This window comes from Falco peregrinus, chromosome 9 (genome assembly GCF_023634155.1).
Source record: "Falco peregrinus isolate bFalPer1 chromosome 9, bFalPer1.pri, whole genome shotgun sequence".
NCBI lineage: Eukaryota > Metazoa > Chordata > Aves > Falconiformes > Falconidae > Falco > Falco peregrinus.
In genome coordinates, this window is record NC_073729.1 from 13,624,263 (window position 1) to 13,645,142 (window position 20,880).

At 34.4% G+C, this 20,880-nt stretch overlaps 1 long non-coding RNA gene across 3 annotated transcripts in view; it reads left to right on the forward strand.

Annotated features, from left to right (window-relative positions):
• Positions 1–20,880, forward strand: part of LOC114011317 (uncharacterized) — a 178,143-nt gene that overhangs the window by 11,255 nt on the left and 146,008 nt on the right. For all 3 annotated transcript variants that reach the window (XR_008748791.1, XR_008748790.1, XR_008748792.1), the window contains exon 3: positions 5,153–5,316. This is a non-coding gene — a long non-coding RNA (uncharacterized LOC114011317). The remainder of the gene's footprint in view (positions 1–5,152; positions 5,317–20,880) is intronic.

Sequence of the window (20,880 nt, forward strand, 5' to 3'; positions counted from 1 at the left end):
TTTGTTTGAGTAAAAACACACTGACATAATTCAAACAACACAGGAAAATGCATGTTTTCCATCATTCAGTTTCCATATATAAAACAGAGTTTTGGGTAGAACATGCCAGTTGCCCTGGACAAAGAGCTGTGTGGTGTTCACTGAAAATAAGAAACAGTGAAGTACAGTGTATGCTAGGACAGTATCATGCCCTCTGTGTAATATATATACAGTGTACAGTGTATATTGAAAGTACTTCAGGAAAAGCATCCTGAGGAAGTGTAAAAAGAATTTCCAGTATTTTGATCATATTGAAAAGTTTTTTTTTTCCCCATAGAAGAAAAAATGTCAATGATTTCTTTCCTGGTTTTCTGATACTGTTATTTATTAAGAAAAAAATACTTTTACTGTTTTGCAGGTTATTTGGTAAGAGAAATTGACGTAGAAAAGAACTCAGCATAATAATAATGTTTATGCTTCAATAATGTCATGAGTTTAAGCAAGAAGAAAGTTAACAAACTGGATTTGGGGGGATTTGTTTTTACTTTTTTGCAGTCTTCTTGTGATGATTGCAAATTGCTGGTGGGTGATTTTCCCATTCCTTTACAAATGTTCTGCTTACTTTTTGTGGATATCCTACTGGGCTTTGGATTTCACGCTTTCTGTCACTCCATTTGATCAACACTGCACTCTTATCATTTTCAGCAAGTTTAAAGGCAAGACAAAGAAAAGCAGATTTTGCTCTCCTGTTTGCCACAGTGGCTTCGTGCCATTATCTCCATCAATTTAAAATCTCTGGTTTTTGTTTTAGGAAAAAAATTCTCATCTCTGTTCTTCAGGGGAGTGTAAAATTACACCGTAAAACAATTATTTTCTTCAAGGAAATTCAATGTTTGTCATGTGATATGAAGTCAAAAAATCAATGAGGGGGAGAATAGAAACAATAAAGGTATATTTATACTGTTCATCTTAGCTGAGAAGCAAAGATCCTTGGATACTCTCTTTTATCTAGCAGCTAAGACTGCTGCAGTGGGAAAAATCATTCAATTAAAAAAGAAAAAATGCAGATGGCTTCTAATGCAGTGTTTAATTTCTGCATAGAAATTATAAAGAAAAGGGATTTTGTCTATAATTTAAAATATTTTCTGTAACTTCTGACTACTTCCCTTTGCCCAGCTTCCCTTGAAGGGAAGTTTCCTTCCTTTAAAATTTATTTCATTTTCTGATCAAGGACATTTGTCATCAGTTCCCTTCAGGAATTCCCTCTCACGGAAAAATCTCTAACCTCCTGAGAGACATACATCATGAGTTGTTCCTAAACCTTACCAGTTAGCTCATGCACTTTCTTTCCAAGGGTTAGTCTTTCTGTGGTCAGCACACTGTTATTGACCTTGACAGTCCTGCTTCATAGTTCAATTTTTGTAATGCTTGAACAGCTATAATGTTAAATGGATGATGCAGCACTTGATGGACTTGTAGATTTTTGGGAAATTTTGCCTATAGATTCTTTCACCTTGCTTTATAGACTGTGGTCTGTATCAAGCTGTATTATCAAAGCAGTCTAGTGGAGCTGGGAGTTATTTTATAGAGTCATTACTGGTACTCTTAGTTTTCAAAAGGGTATTAGTTTAGGATAATACCTTCTTTGTTTTAGTTAACTCACCAAAATGGACAGAAGTCTGGAAGTAGCTAGCTGTTCAGTAAAAATTATTCTTGCATACCTACATCAGTTCCAAATGAGAACATAACCATTCCTAAACTAGGGACCATTTTTGAGTAACTGTGAATTTTTTATCGAAAGTGCAAAGGATATCTTCTGGGATCACCAAATGTATGCCCAAAGCAATACACTTATAGAGTATTTCAGTAAAAGTATACTCTTTTGAATTTACTGCCTTGCTGTTCTGCCTTTATTCCTTTTCCTTTCTAGGGATACATGGGTTTGTACTTCGGTGAATGCTTAATAACTTAAATAACATTGGTTTCTGGCATTTTAAAAAGGAGGCCAAAAGAATGGGGAAAAAAAGAAAGAATACAAGCTGTTTAAGACTATAAATCTGAAAACAAAAAGGTCCAGTGTGGAATGAAGCAAATACTGTTATTGATAGAATCAGCTGATGTTTATGGAAATTAGTATTACTTATACAAGATTATCTGGGTCTAATACCTAGTGTGTCTAATTTGGGTGTTAAGCATGTCTGAAAGAGGTGACACTTTGAATCTTTTCACTTCTGAGCTACCCCAGCAGGTCCTGGATCTGTCCCCTCGCTGGTCCTGAAGGTGAGGTCACCTCACTACCTTCAGGGAGGTGAATCAGCATGGCCACATTGTACTGGTGTTAAAATTATTTGGGCTAAAATAATCAGTAGTATTATAATTAGTGTTCAAATGTAACATCCACTTCCAGTATACACACATTTTCTCACAGCTGTGTTTCAGTCTGCTTGCTCACTCAGCAAAGCAGCACTACTTGGGTTTATCTTCGTTTTGTTTGTAATCATTTTCTTATGATAACTAGCTCAGTAAAAACCTTACTTGCTTAAGTTATTTGTAAAACTTCCAGAGACTTCACTGGGATCAGATTTTCATCCTTTTATTTTCTTTGAACTAAGTGTGACTGTAACCACTCCTCATAACCACATAACATGAAACAGATTTAATTCTGATGCTGCTCGCTTAGTTCTGAAGTAAATTCAGTCCTGAAGTAAATCCTGCCGGTGTTCCTGATCAGACCTCATTCATTACTTTACCTAATCTTAATTTTATGTCTGACTCCAGTGTTAAGGAGTAAGTGCATTATTAGAATAGTCTGGAAAAGTATTAATTCACTGATTGTCACCTTGAAATAAGTTTTGCTTATGTTCAGTTGCACGGCCATATCCTGACAAACTGGGGTTTAAAAGCTATGTAGTATGACTTCTGGTTTGGAGTGTTTACTTTGATGGCAGATTTTGAAAAAAGTTTTGCAGGATTACTTTTTAGGATCATCAGTAAGAGTAGGTTAATATGCATATTAACCTTGTTCAGTGAATACCCCTCAGCCTTATTTTTTGAAGTCTGGTCTCCCTTTAGATAAATGGGATTGTTATCATAAATTTAAGTATGGAGAGGGTTGCAGCTCATTTTCTTTTAAGTCCCTGCAAAGCACTGAACCCATGTTTGTATCTTTCCATGTCTTCTTACATTGCTTCTCTTTCTTCCCATTTGTCATTTACACAAGCTTCTGCATACCATTTTCTGCTTTTGTAACAAAGAAAGTACATGTGTGGCTTAGAGACAATTCTGAATTACTTTGGAAGAATCATGTGATAGGTTTTCATTGAAGAGATTACTCGAATGGGTTTTGTTAACCATGTAGGTAATTGTTTAGATTGAACCAGAACTTTCTCAGTGCTTTTATTTGTCCTTGTATTTGTGTATTTTGCTGAACTGAGATTGTATAGTCTTGTAAATATCACAGCAACATTGGAACTCTGGGGTTTAAGTTTTTAATAAACATTGGGTTTTAAGTAACTAAATTTTAATGGCTTTGCCACTAATTCAGAAAAGGCATCCTGGTAAGTATGCAGGATGGAAGTAGCTGCAAGGATATCTGCTGGAAAAGTAAGCATACTATATGGAAGCTCTCAGGACTGCTTATGTGAGAATGCATAGAATTAATGGTTAAATAAGATTATATCATGAAATTGTGCAAGTCAGAAGACCTGGATTTTAACATGATTTTTAAAAAAGTAAGGCCTTTCACAAAAAAAACCACACGTGGTTTTGCTTAACCATGTGCTTAAATCATTCATAACATACACTGACTTTAGCAGAGGCAATGTATAGTCTGTTGCATGTTTACCTATTTATCTCTGAAAATGGATGTAACTGTATGGTATGTTCCTTCTGTATTTGTCCAAAAGTCTCCAGTTATAAAAACCCTCACATATACAAGTTTCTTAACTAAGGTGTTAGTTCTGACTGTTAGTTTTCACAGCTGAGTGAACAGCTATTGAGGCTAAATATTTGCCGTGTCCAAATGGAACGTTTGTCTCCTATTCTTAATAGAATAAATATGTAAAGTGTAGTTCATCCACTGGGACTTTCTCTGGCTAAACCTATAGTATTTCTGTACCTAGGAAATCCACCATTTATATCTATGTTGAATATGAATCTTTATATGATATGAATCAATAGATTGATATAGGTGGGAAAATTTTGTATATAGTTTTATGTGCATTGTTAGCAAGTGTGCTTTATACAGGAGGGGTTTGTGGGTTTTTTTTGTATTTTCTTGTTCATTACTAGTAAAAACAGATCTTGGTGTTTTTCTTCCCTTCCCCATTGCCAGGTAAAAGCTTGAAATGGTACTTAATGCTGTTTTATTTTGTCATATAAGAAAGGCCCATGTATGCATTACACAAAAATATCTGCTAAGCACGTGCATCTCAGTATTGCCTGAAGGCAAAATAATAATTTCTTATTTGTCACATATATTGACATCAGGTCTCTTTGAGACGATGCTTCCAACCTTTACAGTGACGTGAAATCCAAGAACAGCTAGAAAAAGATCTTGTTGAGACCATCGCCATGAATCAATTTTCTCTATGTTTTCATTTGACCTTCCTCATTACTAAACAGCTACACTGCACATTTTTCTTTGTTACAAGTTGTTTTTTGAGTAGTGGAAATGAGAAGGGTATAATAAAATGGCTTATGAGTGTTGATTATATTTTAAGAATGTTACCGTTTATAACATGGTAGGTATATGTCAGCTCCTCAACAGGAAACTGTATACAGAAACAACATGGATCTTGCAATTTTATCAGGACAATGCAAGTAGATTTCAGCAAGGTTGGTTCCAACTCATCTGTGATAAATGAGAAGATAAGGCAATCAGTGCACACCATGACACTCCGTGCAGCTAGTTAGGCACACTTCAGAACTATTCAGGTGTGCTCACGAAGCTTATGAGTCTTTCATGGGGGGTGTCTCAATATAAATACGTCCTTCATGGTGGCCACTAGAAATGCAGGAGTTGCTTTTCCAAGACTTAACCCAGGTCAGATATAAATAATAGATATTAAGAGTTAGTTCTGATGCCGAGGCTGTGTTAGAGGCTGCATATTTCAAGTTGAGTCAAAAGAATGCATTTTCCTTTTTTTTCCTTTTTCTTCTTTTCTTTGCATAGCTCCTCATCTTGACAGATGCCTGCAAAATTCCGTCACACCTTTGTGTGGACCTGTTTGGGTCTTTAAGAGAGAAGGTTTCAGCCTCTCAGGAGCAAAGATTTATATCCAAGGAGTTCTATTGGCCCGGCACCAGCGATTAAAGTCTGCAAACTGTTGCAAACAGGTGAGTTGTCCCACTCTTTAAAAGTCTGCTTTTTTGTTTTCATTTTCGAATGTACTAATTGTATAAAACCAATGCCTCGCACTGTGTCATAAAGAAGTGTGACATGTATTGCATAAGCTGCAGTGCCTGTTAGGAGAATGAAATTATTCTCCTATAATTGCAACGCTAACAATAAAGGAGTTAATTGTGTCTCTCTTTTGGTGTGGGATGTCATATGTCTCATCTTTTCTTGCTGCATACTGTGCCTAGCTGTGATGTTCCTTATGTGGAAATTCTCTAAAGCAATCATTTTTCATTGCTTGTTCTGCACATGCAGTTTTTAATGCTCTCATAGATCTTCCCATAAAACTAATTTAAATAATTATTTAGTTGAAACATTTTTTAAATAAATAAATAAAACACAAGTATAACTGGTGTTGCATTATGAAAAACTAAATAAATGTATAATGTTTTAAAACCTCAATATTTTAATTACTGTACATGTGCCATTATGTAAATATACCAGACATGCATTTTAATTTGAAAAAATAGTAGAAAACAGGTACTGAACATATTGTTTGATAGTTTGGGAGCAATCAGATGATTTATTTTTTATTAATTGGATGTTTTAGTTTAGGAAATCTAAGTAAGAAAACACCAATCTTGTTCAGCATAGTTACTTAAGTTCATTTATATGTGTAAGAATGTATATATCTTTAAGGATTAGTGGAGTACTTTATAAAAATAGTAGACATACAGATTTTCCAGGAAAAATATTACATAGAAATTAACCAGCTCGGAACCTCCCATTTAAGAATGGTCTCAGGCCCCAGAGTTAAGAAGACTGCATCAGATAGATAAGCTCCCAGCCTATGTAGGAAGGGGGAGGAGAGGTGCAAGCAAAGTGTCAGTCACACTGTTTATACAGCACCTCCTGCTGTCAGATCCATAAAGAGGAATGAGAATTGACTTTGGAAGAGGCTGTTCCTGTCTAGAGCTAATAGTGGTCAGCAAGAAGAAATCAAACAAACCCAAAAACAACACGAGAGCATGTGAGAGAGACAAACAAGCAGAAAAGAGAAAAAGGAAAGCTTGTTTCCAGTACAGTGATATATTAAAAAGTGAGAAATATCTTTCGAATTTTTGTGGATAATACTTCACTTTTAAGACAATGCTGCCTGTCACAAAACCTACAGAAATGAAATCTGTTACTTTCCAGTGCCTTAACATACAATATTTACTCTTTTAGAAAAAAATAGGTAAAATGCATACAAGTATTTAGCAAGTATAATGGTAATTAGTAGAACAAAACAGACAATGGAGTTTCTAAATAAAAATTCATATGCAAGTCATTTATTGACTACATTTTGCTCTTCTCTGTAAAGAACATATAAAGACATTTTCAGTAAATTAACTTATGTTAATCAGCCCTCTGGTGATTATCCAGCAGTGTTCAGTCGGAAATTGTAAATGACAAGAAAAATATAATAATTTTAGTAGATTTGAAATCTCTTCTGAAGACAAATGATTCTTTATAATGAAAGCTTTGCATATAGACATATGTTCAGTATAACCACATTGGACATTTTTAACTTTTAAGAGTCCAGTTTATGAGGATAAATGTCAGTACAGCTATGACAGTTAATTGTCTACAAAAAAGTTATGATTAAAACATTTTAATAAACATTTCAAAGTGGTTTAAGTGCTTAAATGAAAATTTTACAGCACAAGGATGTTAAGGGTTTTGTGCAGTTAATGTGCTGAAAGCTTGTGTTGTTTTGAATGATATTACTTCAAAGATAAGATATGACATATAATTCAGCTTATAGTGTCTCTCTGTTAATCTTTCCAACCGTTTCCCAACTGAAGTGTGTTAGTACCGAACATAAATGAAATCATTATAATAACTGTATGTTATGTTATACTGTAGGTATAACAATACTTACTATAATCTTACTGCATTTTGTTCATGTTGACCTTTTTTTCTGAACAGCTAAACCAAGATGGTTTTGTAAAGACATATTGTGATAAGATATAGATGTAAGATTAGGATGCATGTTAATCAAGAACCAGGACATTCAATCAAAATACTATCACTTTGTCCTGTTGTGCTAAGGCCTGACAACATAATGCTATGATGACTGCATACAGTATTCATACCAATATAACATCTAGCCATTACTTGAAAACATTAAATATATTTTCTTGATTTCTATTTATCTCAGTGTTATTTTGACATTTGAATTATTTGTATTTACTTTGTCTTTTCATTTAAGTAAATAGGGAATGGAAGTAAAAAAAAAAAGAAATTCTTTGAATCAGTATTACTCTGCTAAGACACTATAGTCTGTCCATTGAAATCAAATAGCACATATAACTAATAATATGCTAATACATGTAATTCTATAATAATAACCTAATACATGTGCTTCTAATAAAATCCATCTGGTCTTCAGTTTAAAACACATGTATTGAATTAAAAAAATACATAGTTTCAGGTCCACAGTGTGCACTGGTTGCACAGTGTTGTCTTTATAATCACTCTGTTGCTTCTTGCCCTAGAGGAAGAAAACTGAGAGACTACCATCTCTTTGCTGTAGTCTTTGTATCCTTTTAAAGAGGATAATCATTATTCTTCAAACTGTATTCCTTGAGAATAATACAGGTGAAGTAAAACAGGTAAAACTGAGAGGGTACTTGAACTTTGGGAAGTGGTTTGCACTTTATTTAAAGGAGAAAGGAAGAAAATACATATGTATAAACAGTATACTGCAAAAGCCTTCTATTTTTTCCTTTAAACTCTTTCTAATTTCAATTACATATTTGTATAATGAGCTACAATCTTCACCAAAATCTTGAAAAAGCTTATATTGACATTTTAATGCCAAGAATTCTAGGACTGTAAAATACAGTTTTCTAACACAAAAAGTAAAATTTAAGCAGCAGTACTGTTAGGATTATTCTGCTATTAATATTTCAGATGTTACAGCCTTTTGCCTTGCTATTTTCAACATGCTGTGTTGGTGTCTGTTGGAATTTCCGAGAACCCCAAATATATCAGGAGGTTAAAATCTGTTAATTATATACATAATGTATGCAATTGGGTGAATGCATGTAAGGCATTTTTAATCTTTTTGTCAGGCTACTGTATTTTCTATTAAAAATATTTTTAGGAAAAAAAGCATCACCAAAATGGAATTGCTTTTAAGTGAGATGTAATACATAACAATATAAATAACATTCTATCTGATAGTATGGGATATAGTTAACACTTTCAGAGATGGGGGATGTCCACCTCATTAGCATTCTTCATATGTAGTGGTGCTGTTGGTGGGGGTGTTGAAGTAGGAATGCCATTGTGCTGGGTTCCAGTGTTTGGGGACAAACACTGCTGTGGAGGGAACGTGTGAAAAGGCCATAGTACTGACAGTGAATGAGGAAGGCTGTGCTTTCTGTGTGCTTCAAGCAGGGAAGCTGTCATTCACAGGCCTAGCACAGCTAAACAGAGGCCAAAAGAGAAGACTCAAATACCTTTTAAAATGATATTAATGATCTTTAAACATTTTCTTCATTTAGGATTACATTTTAGTCAAGCTGTTGATCTGTCCTTTACTACATAATATACAATGTACATGAACAGGTAGATAGAAGAATATCTCGTCATAGCCACAGTAAAGATTTATTATGGAAAATATATGTGTATAAATATTTGAGAATCGCAAGTTGCTTTAAGTATATTTAAATGTTTTTGAGCATGTGTTACTTACAAGGCTTCAGCGAAATTTTAATGTAATAGTTAACATACATAGCCAGTCCTAAGGTTCTGTTCTTTGTGCTTTTTTTTTACTGGAAGTGTGTTATATGTGGGGATGAGGGTGCTGAGCTGGGATCAGAAGAGCCAGGAAATTGTGCTGAATGTTCATTAGCTTGATCTACCAGAACTTGCAGTAATAGTAATTAATCATTTGAACCACAGCAAATTACATTACGTTAAAGTAATGGAGCTAGTATGCAAAATACCCTCAAGAAAACAAAAGAGAATAAAATTATTGACTGATTCTACTATTTGCCATTTTGGCTATGGGAACACAAGCTCAAATGTACAATTTCAAAACTGTATAGCCAACAGCTTTGCTGTTATTCTAAGCTACATCAATAAACATCGTAATTCATAAGGTTTTCCTCATTTCACTTTGCAGATCCATAAAAATACTACTGACTTTTAAAAAATTGAAATATTGCAAATACCAGGACAAATTAAAAAGAAAGACTGTATTTCTTCTGTTTTCTTCTGTTGTTCTCTTGACACTGCTGACTCAAGTACTTGAGGTTGAATACATCTGTGATGCACAAACAAAAGCTTTTCTCCATAACTTTTCTTTTTTATAGTTTATAAGAAACATATCATTACTATTCAATTTGTTTTCACAGATTTCAGTAATTACATTGTGTAGTAAGATTTTTAATGACTCTTTTGTGTTTTTCCCCCCTTACAAATAAAATACAAACTAGCTGTTAGGTGTAATCACTTTGCAGGGGGGTTGGCTGGCAGAAACTAACAAAACAATACACTTTTATCAAGTATTTTTTTAATCAATACATTTTTCCTATAATTTTTATATCCATCCTAGTTCATAGACTTGTCAGAAAAATATAGCAAAGAATACTGACCCTCTTTATAAAGTGTTTTCAGAAAATTAGATTATATCGTGGTAAAGTTGGCATAATAATTATTACATATTATTTGAAGAAAAAGAAGAAATTCACCAAAATTCATATCTTGATTTCCAGTTCAAACCAATCTTGTATGTGTGTTTTTATGATTTTTGAAAGTATGTTCTTAAAATAACTTGAATATCACATCCTCTGTTCAGTAACTCTCCCCCTTTTTTAGACTTAAATATTTGTTTCCTCTTCCTTGCAACTTATGCTTTTCTAATTTTATATGACATTGACTCACACTGTTGAAGAGGTGTTAAGTATCTTTATTTCCTTCTTTATAGGTCACAGAAAAATAGATTTTTTTGTCTGTTTGACCTGTGTAGGGACCACTCAAGAAATAATTCCATGTTAAAGTGAACTTTGTGTAGAGCAAGGTACTATATGAAAACTGTAGTATTTCAGCATAGCTTCTTATTAAAAGAATATAAAAATAGTGTTTCAGTAATTTTGAAATTGAAAGAGAAAACTGCCTTCTTGATAGTTCAGATAAGTGATTCGTAGAATGTTGTATTGTTTATAGATTTGAGTGATGGTTGAAATTTTTCCCACAACTGAGCTGCATTCTAGTTACCAGAAGTATTTTAAGAACCTTAAACTTGTGTCTTTTCCTAAGTGTCATGCCTTGAGCAGGCCTAACATCAGTTAAATGAAGTGAAAATTGCATTCTTGTCTTGATAGAGATGAAAATGGATTTCTGGTCATGAAATAGATGTAGTTGTCACTTTTTTAAAAAGGTGTCAGCAGTTTGCTTCAGCAAGTAAGGTGCCAATTCAGTATGACAGTAAACTTGTGATCTGAGCAATCAATAAAATGCTTCAATAACTTCTGCTTCATTACACTTATAATAAGAGGCTATAGATCTGTGGCACATAAAATGTTGATAAAGTGGATATGTAGGGACTTAGTGTGACATTTTGTTTTAGTAATACAGTAAGTGCAATGTTGCCATCTAGAGTTTGTGCATAGGTAATTATTCTGAAAGCAAAAGCTCTAGTGAAAAAATAAACATCGAGATTTCAAAGCCCTGTTCATTTCCATCACTTAGTGGCGTGGATGTCTATCTATATGGAATTGTTTATTTGCCTTGTCACAAAATTGTGTAGGTCAGGAAAAGTAAGACAATTTTTGGTATTTTTTTGCTTTATCATTTGGTAATGTGTAAAAACATGACTCCCACACCACCCAACCCTTGCCGACCCCCCCCACCCCCCCCCCGCCTCCCCAAATGCATCTAAGAAACAATTATCATCTAAATAGATTTAGTTGTTACCAGCTACTAACAAAAATTATAACATTACAGTGATTTGACACCTGTAAAGGGGATAACAGAAGCTTTGTAATCACAATGAGTTAATGTTACAACGTTCCACATTCTGACCAAGTGTTCTTTCAGTTGATTATGAGACCATAAATGGCTCCTGCTGATTTTTTATAAACATACATTGCAGGGGAATTGTCTCTGAGCTATTTATCTTGTAAGAGCATTATTTTGATATGTTAAATAGGTATTTTTTTTCTCTTTTTAAAATGGATGGCACCTGATTGATAGAAAATACAGGAAGTTTCCACTATAAGCTGTATTGCATTTCAAATAAATAAAACTTAATTTAGACCTAGAGAGAGTTTTACAACCCAGGGACATTATTGAAAATCCTAAATTCTTCTGAAATATCTTTTCCAAAGATGTGGGACCATCAGTTCTGTCTAGCAAGCATGAAGGATGGGAATTCAGCAAGCTAGCTATGTTTTACTTAGTTAAAAAGAATAAATGGTTGAGACTATTGAGAACTGGGTAATTAAAAACTTTTTTGCATAGAAAAGGCTGATGTGACTAGTTGCACAGACACGTTTCTTAAGAGGATGACTGATTAGGTCTTTTCCTTTTTATAAGCAGAAAGAATGATACTGCTTCTGGTTTTCCTTCTGCTTCGCTATGTAAGTTACAAACGTTTTCCCTTTTGAGTATCAGAGCATTATTGTCACTAGGGTGGCTCTGGTACTTGGTTCATCTTTATGATGAGGTAGCTCTTGCTCTGATGAGGTAGTTTGCTAACACTGTCCTGATACTTTATCACTATAATTTAATTGTGAATTTCTTCTGCACAGAGAATATATGGGTGAGAGTAACTGGTGGAAATCTGTCTGAAATTGTGGAAAGGAGTCAGACACTTTAAAAATGTCATTTTTGGATTGTTTTTCACCGTGAACTTGCATTATTTTTTCCTTCTCTCTGAACATGAATATTTGCTAGAGACATATGGCTCACGCTAAAAAATTTCGTATTAGTCAAAATGTAGACCACAGATGGGGTATGATATTCTTTTGCAAATTAAAAATTAAGTGACCATTTGGGACTAATGAAGTTTTAATTATAGCAGCGTCCAGCATCTTTTTCCAATGCATTTGCTCATATTTGATTAAGCCTTGCTGGCCACAAACTAGTCCACCTTTTGAAGATGTGATGTGCTGAGGTGCTTCCTGCATAATCAGGTGAATCCAAGTGGGACATGGATTCTTTGGTGATGACAGGGAGGGAGAGGGAAAAGGAATTTGTTACTTTCCATTTTATTACCAGTCTTGCAATTAGATTACCACAAAGCAATGTCTGTACATATTTGAAAGAAATGCATTTCTGCACAGTAGTATGAATTTGACTTTTTTTAAGTATTTGCCATTCATAGACTCAAAAGTCTTGAGATATATGATCTTAGACTTTGATGACATATAAAATAGTTTTGATCATCTGGAACCAAGTTCTAAGGATTTTTTAGCAAAATGATTAAAGTGCTGTATTTTGCTGTCTTTATGCACACTGAGATGATTTCAGTTCATCTTGGACTACCTTTCTTTCTTTAGGGATTGTGCAAGGTCAAATAACATCACGTTTGCCATGGAATAAAAGTGAATAAATGTTCACTCAATTAGGTCAGTTGACAAAGGGTAGGTTGTTAAACAGAATAATTTGAATGTGTGCCTGAGTCTGGGGGCACTAAGAAATTCTCCTAGAATAACTAGGCTTACGATAGATTTCTGAATTTTCAATTTTATACTAGTATTCTGAATTAAGAAATACTAAATATAGCTTTTGAGCAGGAGAAAGAGGTCTTCAGTTATATTGTTCATAAATATTCTGTAAACCCATATAGTTTTACATGGAAAAGTTTGTCTCAAGTTTGGTTTCAGATGTATCATCTCAGACTTATGTAAGGAGACAGCTAAATGAGAGCTATCTACCCGCATGACGATGGGACAATACTTGCAGTAGTGTCCTGTTACCTAAATGCAGCACTGACTTTTTTTCCTTATTGTGAGTTAGAGGAAATGCTGCACAATTATTAAATCTACTCTTTGAGTTAGTTCTTCCACTAAGCTTATTAGAAGTCATTAAAATAAACTAAAAAAAAGCTCAATTTAGAACTTTCTGAATATACTGATAATAAATCATTGCATTTTACAACTTTGAAAGTAATTACAGAATTCTATTGCTAAAGTCGGTGGAAGTAGGTTTGACAGATTTTCTCTAAATTACTCAACCACCTACAGGTATTATTGCCAAGATTCTTTTGAAATGAGAATAAATTTTATAGAGTTACAACAGCAAAGTGAAAGGGTATGTTTGATAGATTCCCTGAACTGTTTCAACACCCACAGGTATTATTTGTAAGAAAACAATCACGCAGAGTCTTCAGCTGGTTAGAGAGGGCACAGCATTCCATCTTCACCTGACATCCTATCTGTTCTCTCAACATCCTGTGCCCCCTGCCTACCACCCACTCCTCCCAAAACAATGCTCACCAAGAGAGTTTTGTGTGAAAAGACAAGAATATGAATGTTTTTTAAAAGAATCTAAACAGTATAGAAAACACATTGTTTGTGGGTGACGAAAAGGCTTGAGGTGGGAGAAGAAAGACTGTCTTTAGGATTGATTAGTATTCTTCACTTTCTTTCCTAATTAATCAATGTTATTCTTTAATTGTTAGAGCCTCTCAAAGGTAATTATTTACTGGCTTGAGAGGTGAACATAAGAAAAAAGACCTAAAGGACGAATTTGAAGATTTTATTTGCTTGCTTTCTCTCTTTTTCATTTGATTTGCATATACCACTTTGGTTTGTCTTTTCAATTACTCTAAATAATTGAGTCCTGAAATATTCCGTGTGGGTTCCTCAAATGCATTGCGTAAACTTTACCTAAGTTTTAACATAAGGACCTTAAGTCTGTAAAAATGAAACATTATGAAGTTGTGTATTTCTCAGAGGTGCTTGTTTCATGTTACAGATTTAATCCCATTTTATTTTATTCCTGTAATGCCTAAAAGGTCCAGAAAGATGCTTATAGTGCATACACTAGATTTATTATATGTCACACAAATACCTTATACCATAATTTTATTAACATTTTAAAACCTACTATTATATACTTTGAAATTTTTAAACTTTTTTCCATTCTTTTTCTTTTTTAATGGTCTGCTGCACTTTTCATTTTGAATCTTGGTTAATTACTTAAATTCAGTAATAACAAAACACATATTAACATTCAAAAATTAACCTTATTCAGTTTTATTTTGAATAAGTAAGGGATATAAATTAGAACTGTGACTTGCAGGTTTAAAGGACATTAAAATAAATTATTCCTAAACTTTCTTCTCTAGCAAACAGCACTAAATCCATCTTTCTCTTTGGCTTGCTGAACAATTTTTCTCATAACCTTTACACTAAGAAATAGAGCAATACCTTATTTAAGTTTGTACATATGAAAATAGTGAAGTCCTAGACTGCCAGACTGGGCTGACTTAGCCAAGGGTTTTCTTAAGAGCATCCAGAACATTGAGAGTTGTTGTCCCACCTCTAGAGCGCCGCAGCCCTGTTGTGTTTGGATCTGATTTGTGAGCTGCAGTCTTTTCTCCAGAAATAGTGATAAACACCTGGCATGATTTGGGTGTAGGCACCAACCTGCATTTCTTTTCCAGCTTGATCTCTGCAGATTATCTTCTACACAGACACACTGCCCTCTTAAAATTTCAGTATTCCTATTTCAGTAGCTTGAGAAGTTCTTTTTCTGACTGTGACTGTAAGTTTCACTTTGCTGAGTGGCAGGTAACAGGTCATCCATTCTATATTATTTTAATATGTTCTTCTTCCAGCCATCAAAGTAAGAATTCTACTTTATTTGACTTCTGAAGAGATCTCACCATTCACAAAACAGGCCAGCAACTATTTGAGACAAGAATGTGTTGCAGCCTGTACCATGAGCTAAAGTCTATTGTTATGAATATTCACACTATTCTTGTGAATGTTTTTCTATCATTGTAGCAAATAAACCACTTGCCAGTATTCCTTATCATGAAATTTCTCCCAGAGCCACCAGTGCTCTGCCTCATATAGCCAAGTCATCCGAGTTCTGTGCCATCTATCAAGTTGTCACACCTTAGAGTCTTGTGTACAAAAAATGACTTCACAGACATTCTAGGTAAGTGGGATTTTTTCTCCATTTATGTCTTGGAGTCTTAAAGACAGCAGTTATTCAAAGTAAAAGTGAAGTTGCATTGGGCTAACTAGCAGAGCATATGGGTATTATACATCTGTAATTCAATATATTGATTGCAAGCCTGAGTTGGCCTCTTAGTCAAAGCTGCCAACTATTCACTGGTGTAGAAGCAAACTTTCCTCTTAGCACAGCCTGATGTGATGATTGTCTAAGCACTTCAGGAGAGGAGTGAAAGAACTTCAGCTTGCTGTGCCCATTGGGAGAGACCCAAACAGCTTCCTAGGGCAGAATGGCCGATGGTGCCTGTGTACGCGTTCTCTTTTATGTTACAACTCCATAGGGTCATTTTTAGCAGAGTCCTGGTGTTGCTTGCTAGAAAGAAAGGTGAATTTCGTCAGTCTCCAGAATTCTGGCAGTCTTTTTTTATCCAGGTAGCTCAAAATACAGGTGTTCTATAAGAAATGATGTGGATATATTGAGTAAGATCTGAAAGCATGGCATGTTTTTCCCTGCTTCCCAGACTGAGCTGTTAACAATAATTTAACCAGGGTATCTATGTCCTAAAAAATATATCCTAAAATTTATGTACCTCCACATTTTTGCATTAAAGCTTACTTACAGTCTGTTATCGCTATTGATCCTGACATCTCTGGTATCAGAAGGGAGAATACTATGTAGAAGGAAGAAATGGTCCTCCAAGTGGACCTTCTCTATTGCGTAAAATTTTAGTTTCAATATATAAATTGAATGGATACTTTGTGGGGGTGGGGAATGGGGGTGTGTGGGGAAATACAGGGGAAAGCTAATGACAATGGACATTCACATTGACTGTTTCACCATTTAATTAATGTGCAATTCAGACAACCATGTTTAGGATGTAAATTGTTTATGCATTCAGCTACACTAGATCAATGAAAACACCTACTTGACATCTGTTTTATTGCATGTGATTACCCACCTAATAAGAGCAATTGGAAAGCTTAGAGGGAAATTAAATTTTAGATATTGATTGAAGTTCATTTTTGAAGTCTGATTTTATGTGTAGTTTGGATTATAAATGTAATTGTATTCTAGCATTGTACCCTTTGTTCTGATATGGAAAATCACAGGTGAAAATATACTGTAATCTATATAATACTATATGGGAACAGTTGTCTAGAAAGGAAAGAACTAACTTTACTGAGTTACAGAATCATCAGTATAAGTCAATATGCTGGCAAACACAAAAATATTAATTCTATCTACTAAAACTACAGTAGAAAAAGATAATGTTTCTTCTCATTCTCTTCCCACTGTTTGTAACTCCCTCTCAACTTACTCAGAAAGTGAAGTAAGTCTTGTACTGATCAGTGCTTGAAAGCAGCAGATTTTTTTGGAAAACTTGTCAAATGCTGCTTATCAAAAGAAGACTATGTTGCTGACAAAGTAACAGTCAATTGTTAATTACAGAAGAATTTTTAAAAAAATGTCAGTGAAGTACAGCAATGGAATTTTACTGGTAAGACTAAGTACATACTTTAGTAATGTAATTAGTCACTTTAGTTACGCATGTACAGCACTAATTTGCTAAATTATGTTTATATGTACAACACTGGGAAGTATGACATTTCATTCTTGCTGTTTGGATTAATAAATATTTATTTAGTGTTCACATATTTTTATTACTTGAATATTGATGAAATGTTTATAGGTTACATTATAATACATTAAAGTGATCACTTAGAAAAAAAAGAGGTATTTAATGAGCTGCTTTCCCAGTCTTTAATGACATATGGAAGGAAAAATATTCTTGAAGACCTGATATAACCATTCACTCTTTAAAAGGTACAGAACTTGGTCTAAGGACTAATTTTTCACGTTCTGTGAAAGCAGACAATTGAGCTTACCTTGCTAAAAACCTCAAAGAATTTGGATAGCTCACAACAAATGTGTTAAAGCCTGCAGTAACTTGCTTTTGCCCCACCAAGACTGAATATAGCACAGACTTTCCTGGAAATAAGTTTTATATAGACAGCCAAGTGTCTGTTGAATGCTTTATGGTTAATTATGTATCTCCCAAGATCCAGAAAATACAATTACTAAGTTGTAGAGAGATGAGGCTGGGTTAATTAACATTGATAATATACAGCTGTGGGCTGGCTTCAGGGGCAGGGGGTTGGCTGATGTAGATAAGGCGCAGGTGTGTCTGGTTCTGGTAAGGGCTTGAGAGCCAATGAAGAGGGAGCAGCCAAGAAAGGAGCAGAGAGAGTGTGTGCCTGGGATGAGGAGAGACTGGGAGAAGGCAGCAGAGGGACTGGTGTGAAGAGTGTGATGGTGTGAGATGGTAAAAGACCTTGTTGCAGTTTGACAGTTTGGAGAGTGCTGCAACACTAAGTCTGTAAAGTAATGAAGCTAGCTGTCATTGTGGCTGCTAGCTGAGATAACTGACAAAAACCTTTTCTGATAATTGAGAAATGTGACTTTAAGTCTTCCAAGTAACTGCAAGGGAATGAAAACTAGGATTGCTATTGTACTCATCTACCAGAGGTCCTTATTAAAAGTTCGGATTAAGCTGAGGCTTTAAAAAAGTAGAACTGAAGAGGACCATAATGCCAGTCAGTTTTATCCTACAACCAGAAGCCATATCATACAACACTTACTAGATCAAATTCCACTTAATAAAAAATATTTGGTGTTTCTACTCTCAGTTCTGCTACATTAAGGCTGCCTAAGAGCTTCACTGCTCCAATGATTAGAAGCTTTCTTCTAATTTCCATTCTGAAAGTTTTCTTGTCTCTTTAATATCAGATTCTTCCTGTTTTAATAGAATTTCTCTGAAAAAGCTCTGCATCCTTTTTGCTTTTTTACCTCCTCACCATATATTTTTGAACAGCAGTCATATCTCTTTTCAGCCTTTTTTACTAGACTAAAGCAAATGCTCATTGCTGCTTCTTGTGTGAGATGCTCATTGCTCTAACCAGGATGGTACTCCTTATCTGCAACTGTCTTGGTTCTTACTAGAACATAAGGAAAAGGTGAACATTATTTCAAACTATTTCATGGTGTGTTAGAGTGCTCTCTAGTTTCATGATTTTTTTCCTCCTTTTTTAAACACAATTTATTTTCACTGTTCTCTATTCATCTGATGGCCTCTCTGTCATAAAAAAATCTGTTAAAAATACTTGTAATTGCATATTTGAGTACAGACAGCAGTTGATTCATAATTCTAAAATGAAGGTTATTTTATTGTCCTCATTTGTATTGTGCTTATTAAATATCTTGAGTTTTACTTCTAGATTAGACCACGTTCTATTTCATCATTTCTGTACAGTGCTACCTTACTCCATTTATTCTCTTGTATTTTCTGAAAAATCCATGCCTTTCAATACTTGTATTCTAGTCACAGTCTTCCACTGTGTTGGTTACCTCTGTAATACAGAGTTTCACATTCTGTGTTAGTACATCAGGGTTTTGGTGTTAGGCTTGCTACATTAGTACCAACCACTTTGGGATTTTTACAGAGCACACCCATTTTCCTGGTCACATAATGTTTCAGTACTTCTTTCAATAGCTGCTTAGCCTTTCCAGTTAATGTCTTCTGTAATGTTATCTATTCATCTGATCATTAAAACTAAATGTGAAAATAATAAAAATCTCGCTTCTCATTTTTCAATTCTTAATAGTCATGTTAGCTGGCAAAATGTGAGCAGATTATGAATTTTTTGAATGAATGAGTTCTGTAAGACTGAAGATGATTTGACTGTCCTTTGAAAATTTGCATAATCTATTTATTAATATAATAACTATTATCAATGAAGTTATATTTATGAAATATAATCAAAATATTAATGAATATCCTTTAATGAGTATGGAAATATTTGGAAGAGTCTCTGTGATAATATGGTCAGGCTTTCATGTCTAGATCCTTCAAAAGCCCAAAGTAAGATTATACTTAGTTGTTCTTCATTCTTTATATCTTGATTCCTTGTCAACTTTGTCAAACCTATGTTTTCTCCTGAATTTACTCACAAAAAATTATCTTTCTACTTTTTGGAAAAGTTTTATTTTACTTTGTGGCATGGATTTGTTCAATTTAACTTGACCAATGTATATGTATTATACATATGTTACTCAAGTTATAGCTGAGGGAATGATAATCAGTTTTGTTGAAATTCCAACGGATAGGAAATTAAGTATGCAAGTAGTAATGTCCAGCAGAAGAGTGAAAAACTGAAACGTATATCTTGTTAACTGCTTGTTCAGAGGGGGCAGTTATTTTCATAGACTGCTTCTGTACTCTGTTGTGAATATCTGCTCACCCAATTTTTGTCCCTTTTTTAGCATTGAGATAGAAGACCTAAACAGTTTTCCTTCTTCATAGGGTGCTGATTTGTCTATAAGCAGGCAGAGAGTTTGTTAACACTATAAAAAGCATTGATTAATTTGGACAGTCTTCTGGTTATATACCTGGCTCATGCCAACTAAATTGTTTCTGGATTTAATGTGTTAGATCGCAATTCATTCATTCTCCCAAGTGAATGTATGTTGTGTATCTTTTTAGCATTGAGCATGGGTGTTCAAGAATAGCATTCTCCTCTGAGAAACAGAAAATTGCATAGCAGAGAAATTCCTATGTACATCTGACAAGGCTTATATTGGTTAGGTGAACCCTTCTCTGCTTTTGTGAGCAAAACAAAGAAATGAAACTAGTGTCCACCTTTTTTTTTTTAATCCTGGACTGATAGTCAGTCTCTACAGCTTTATGTAAAGCACAGAAAGCAGTAGTTGTAGGATTGATATCACTTTGCACCAAACCTTAAAACCCAACCCATAGGTTCTTTCTTTGAAATTACAGCAGGTATCAGGTGCTCTGTTTTCTCTATACTGTATTTTCTCTGTGATCGTTGAAGTTCATTTTGCAGTTTTAGTCTTATCTAAAATAGATGTTACATTAGACATAAAAATGTTTGTAATGTAAATAGCTACTATCTTCCTGATAAAACTGGTATGCAGAACTGGGCACATGGTTAAAGTTTTCAAGTTGAGAAGAGATACTTCTGGGCCTCGGCAGTGAATGGAAATGAACTTGAAGTTCCACCACAAACAGCAAGGGAGATTCTCAAGCCTAATGCTCTGGTTAGGAGGATGCCATTTAAAAAAACTTTAGAAGTCACTGATAGAAGGTGACTCCTTCTTTGTGAGAACTTTTGTCATATGACCAAAGACTCTCTCAGGTATCTGTTGCTTAGCTACCACCAGTCCCTTGGGCAGACTGGTTCTCCTGGGTTCTAGTCAACACTTCATCCAGATAAAGGGCTTGGACAATATACAGCAAATTGCATGCCCTTAAAACCTTCAGTAAATGAGGTCTGTAAAAGTTGTATGTTGAAGTTTTAACT